Genomic DNA, 5,385 nt, shown 5'->3' with positions numbered 1-5,385 from the left:
GTGTTGTGGATTGTGGATGTGCTGAAGGATATTGGGGTCCAGAGCCCTGTGTAATTGTTTGAGATTTAAGAAGAGTGAAAGGAGGGAGATCTTTTGTGAGACCTTTTTGTTGTGCGTAGGGGGGTGTTGGTTTTTTGTGATGGGGTTTGTTTGGTTGTTTGGATTTTTTGCTTGTTTGGATTTTTGCTTGTTTGTTTTAGCCCTCCCTCTGATGACCTTTTTTGAAGTCGTTCTGCTGTGGATGAATTATCCATAGGTTTGGTATCTGAAGAGAATTCTATTTTGGTATGCCCAAATTACTGCTGAAAACTGCCCCATGAGGAGGTCTCAGTGCACCTTTGGGCCCTTCCCTCCTGTGGTGCAGTTCATATGCACATGGCATCTCTTCATGCCCCTTGCAGGACTCTCCTGAGTGCAAAACTCTTTCCAAAAGATAAGCAGTAAATCCCTTTGGTTTGTCACAGATGGTTCTTTGTTGTGCTGCTTCTGTGGCAACTGAGGGATTGGGGTGGGTGAGGGACATCTTTGGCAGCTCTGAAGGGCACACTCAGGGAGAAGAGGCTGCTGGTCTCAGGGGAGAAATGCCTGCAGATTCAGCCCTGGTGGAGCTAGGTGACTGTAGCATGTGTCTACAAAGAGTGTTGAGCCTCTTGGTCAGGTAAGAAAACAAGATGAAGAGAAAATGCTTCCAGCTGAGAATACCTGAATGTGTTGTGCATGGTCAGTCCTAACCCAGTCCAAACCCCAGGCTGAGAGCTCTTAACATGCTGCCAGGTACTGAGCCAATCTGCTAGCCTTTCTTTTCCTGCTTGAGTTGAACACTGCAATCATCAAGAATAAATCTGTAGGTGATCTGTGGGATGTATTGGCTGCCTACCACCCAATCCATGTAAGCTGGGGAAGGGATGCTCCTACTGCATGCTGAGGGCTAGGTCTGCAATAGGTGAATGGAGAAACTTAGCATGCATGGCCTTGCTGTCTACCTGTCTTGTTGAAGAGAAAGTGAACCCTGCAGTGGGGAATGAAAAAAAGATGCACTCAAAAGCAACAACCAGAAAATAACTAGTATGGAGATCATGTAACTAAAGATTCCTGCAGAGCAGGAGACCTCTCCTGGCTAACCCAACCACACCTGCCTTCAGTGCCTGGCATCTCATGGAGGTAAGGAGCACAAGTAACAACAGAATAGTTACTGGGCTGTAAACAATTTCAGTGACATTTGCATTGGTTTGTGTTGCATCTGTTTTGAATATGGTTTGTCCTGTAAGAATAGAGAAACGTTGCCTCACAGAAACTACAGAGCCAGGACCTGAGGTGGACTTAATTCACACAGACATTGTATTTTTTTGACTACTGGGGTGCAAGACGTCATCTTTGGGCTCTGCAGTGGTGCAGGATTGTATTTCAGAGTAACAGCTGCTGTGCTGTTTTAATATCAAAATAAAATTGCAATATGAGAATTAATTTTCCAGTTACTTCTATTTAATGTCTGTGTTAAGAATTCAAATATTTCAGGGTTGGCATTGAAACTGAACTCCCACAGGACTTACACACAGCAGCAGTGTCTGCTTTGGGCAGCAAGCAGGTTTGGGATTAGGTTTGGGCAAGAAAAAAATGCAGTGACATAAGCTTTCAGGTTTGCCTTAGCACAGTTTCTGTGTAAACAATTTTTCAGTCCCTTCTGTTAGTTCTGAAATAACTTGTAAAATAAGATGACTGCTTTAGAGCATGAACAGTGGGTAACTGGTATTTTTTTTCCCTCCAAAAGTGGACAGTGAAGAGGGTGGCTTGGCAAAGGTGAACAGGATTATTTAGCCTGCTGGAGCCAGGACTACCTGCCCAAGCTGAGCTCTGAGCAAACTGAGGGGGAATGCTACACACCACAGCTACTCCTGGTGAGCTTCAATCTTCTGCTGTACAAGGGTGAATTATGTCACCACTCAGAAAAAGGGGAGTTCAGCTCTGCCACTCCTAGGCAGCACTTTTTTCCTTTTTTCAATGCTGGAAAAGAAAAGTTTAAATGCAGGTTTGAACAAAGATGCTGGTGGTATTTGCCTATAAACTGGGTAGAGGAGCTTGGGGTGAAAGGAAATGAGTTAAAAGCCTTGGAAGGTGGGGGTCAGGTTAGCTGCTAAAAACTTCCTCTTCAGTAGTGCTGTAAAAACACTGCTCTTCCATCCTGGGAGCTGATTAATATCAAATTTCCAGTCCTGCTTGGAAAAGTAATGAGTTCAGTGTGATATTTTTGCATTAAGGCAATGTTTAGTGTAGTCTATTAACCCTTAGTGAAGCAGTCTGTTAGCTGCTTTGAGGAATCTGATTGCAGTCAGTAGAGGTGGCATGTTAATTTTTTCAAAGTCATCTTTGTCTCTAGGACTGTCAGGTCTAAGGTGAATGCTCACACTGCTTGGTTCAGCCTATTCCTCCTTTACTCCCAACTGCTTCACAGTTGAACTTAGTCATCCTGGCAAAGCTGAGATGGTTTTGGGCCCCTGAGCCCTTTGATGTTTCAGGGTAGGAGGGCTCGGAAGGGACCATCCTCAAGGAAGAACAGAGACATGAATGTGAGAAGCTTAACTTATCATAGTCATGGATGGGTAACTTCAAGCAGGAGTTGCAGAATTGCTGCCCAGATGGTCTCATTGTCTGCTGTTCCTGGCTGCTCTCTACAGACACCTCAGTTTCTCAGTCTTTAAAAGCACAGATAACACATCCTTTGTAAACCTTTCTGAGGTGGAAAGCCCTGAGAGACTGATTGCTCTTCAGCCTGAGACTGAAACCCTGGCAGGAAATGACTGTGGAAAATGCTTGTGATTACAGTTGCTTTAGCCTAGAGAATAAGTAGAGAGAGTTCGGTAAACCTTGCCATGCGTTCTCTGAGCCAGGTACGTAATGAAGAAAGTAGTTAGTCATGAAGTAATTAACAGGTAAAATAGCAGGCTATTAATCTGCCAAACCATGTCTTAACTTTGTTTTTCTAGCTTCAGAAAGCTCTAAAAAGGCTGGTTTTCTTTTACTACTTCCACATTTCATGAACATTGTTGATTTCAAATCCTGTTTGCTGGACAGAGTGGAGAGTGCAGGGAAGGCCCAGTTCCTCAGCACGTGTAAAGGGACAACTGCAGTTCACCCTTTGGCATCACAGCACATTCCCTGCTGGCAGCCTTCTTGTGACAGCAACCTCTCCCTTAAAAGCATGGCTGCATTGCCTCCCAGCAGCAACGTGGCACAATGAAGATGAAAAAGAGCAAGAAGTTGAAATATCTCTTTTGTAAGCAACATTTTAAAAACTCTCCCTCATACTTCAAAGAAACTAAAACCCAAAGAGCTTAGCTCCACCAGGTTAAACTGTGTGCATTTATTAGTAGTAATAATAGCAATACCTGCAGTGGTTGAAACTTGTTTAACATTAATAATTTCCATTATTATGTGGTGCCAGGAAGCTGTGATGTTCTTGTATTGGATGGGACACCCAGGAGGAGACCAGTTCCTATCAAAGGCTGTAGGGGAGCCTAAAGGTGGAAGCTGCAGTTGCCCTCCTCCCTGAGGGGGTGGTGCTGGTGCCAGAGTGCATTCTCCCTGCTCTTGTTTCTGGGCTTGCTGCTGTGGCCAGGTGGGCACTGTTCACTCACCAGATGACACTTTGCTATGCTGCTGCTGCAGTAGTGATGGGTTGTATTGCCAGCTCACAGCAGGATGGCAGCTCAGTGCTGTGCTGTCCTCTCTTTTCTTCAGATCGTGCTCAAGTTCCCAATGCTAATTTTTGCTTTCAAGGCCATGGTGAGTATAATTTGTACAGACTGGAAGAAATATTGGGCCCTGTCTGGGATGCATTGTGCATTAACACAGTGCCATTTCCATTCCAATGTGCTGCCAATGCACAATCCAACCCTGATCTGAGGATTATCTTCCCCAAGCCTTTTTGGTAAGTCCATGGCATCTCCCCTGAATATTGCATCTGGGCTCCTAATGCACCACATTCCCTGTAATTAAGTGTATAAGCTCCTGAAGAGCGTTTGTGCAATAGAGGGAGTGAATCAGATGGTTTTTCTTTGGGGCACTGAGCACCTGGAGCCTGTGGCCATCAGTTAATTACACTGGCTGTGAGCCACCCTGTCCTAGACAGAAGGGCTGGGTTTGTCTCCTTGGATCACAGGCAGCATTTGTTCCATGTCCAGACTAATGTGTGCCGGCTGGTTTGGGATCAGAACAGGTGGTGGAGAAGGGGGAAGGCAGGGATGTATTTTCTGCTGTACCTGACCAACCTGGGCTTTTCTCCCTTCCTGAAAGGGTTGAGGTGAGGACACTGCAGTTGGCCTGTTCAAGGCTCTGCTGGCAGCTGTGTGCCCACGGGAAGCACAGCCCTGTGTCACCTTTGTCCCTCTTGCCCCTGGACCCAGCTGGCTGTCCCCAGAGGCAATGGGGCTTTGGGGGGGACGGGGCACTGTCAGTCCCTCTGAGAAACAGTGCCACCCTTAATGCTTCACTTTGGGCTTAAAAAAGCCCCCAAGCCAAAACAACAACAACGAAACCATCACCCAAAGAAAAGCCTCCAAACCCCTCTAAATCCATTCTGATGCAAAATGGTGGCATTTGAACAGTTTTGTTCTGGTTTTGTTTTGTTGTGGTTGTTGTTTTTTCTTTTGGTTTCTTTTTGTTTTTTGGGGTTTTTTGTTTGTTTGTTTGGGGTTTTTTTTTCTTCCCTGTTGCTAGTTCTTAACAGTGTCCTGCAAGCAGCAGGGCCAAGCAGAGGGGCTGATTTTCCTGTCTGGCTGCCTCTGCACAAGGCAGTGATTCAGCAGGAGGTTCCTCATGTCCTCCTGTCCCCATATCCCCCTGTTCCATATCCAACTTCCCCATGTTCCCTTCTCCCCCTATCCTCCTCTCCCCATATCCCCTGTCACCATATCGTGCTGTCCCTGTACCCCTGTCCCTATCACCCCTTATCTTCTTGTCCCTCTCTCCCTGCCCCATATCTTCCTGTCCTTGTCCCCACATACTGCTGTCCCCCTGTCCTCATATCCCCCTCTCCCCACATCCCACTGTCCTCATCACCCTCTTCCCATCTCCCTGTCCCCATCTTCCCATATGTCCATATCCTGCTGTCCCTGTCCCCATCTCCCTGTATCTACTTGTCCCCCTCTCCCCCTTCCCCACATCTTCCTGTCCACACCCCCTGTACCCCTTCCCCCCACATCCTCCTGTCCCTTTATCCCCCATATCCCCGGCCCCCCTATCCCTATATTCCGCTGTCCCTATAACCCCATACCCCCGTATCCCCCTATCCCGGGTTCCAGCGGATCCGTCCCTCAGGCGCGGGCCCGGCGAGGCCGCAGCGCCCCCTGGCGGCCCTGCGCGCACGGCGCGTCCCGGCCCTTCAGCCAG

Source organism: Agelaius phoeniceus, chromosome 10 (genome assembly GCF_051311805.1).
Source record: "Agelaius phoeniceus isolate bAgePho1 chromosome 10, bAgePho1.hap1, whole genome shotgun sequence".
Lineage (NCBI taxonomy): Eukaryota > Metazoa > Chordata > Aves > Passeriformes > Icteridae > Agelaius > Agelaius phoeniceus.
This window is presented reverse-complemented; position numbering follows the sequence as displayed.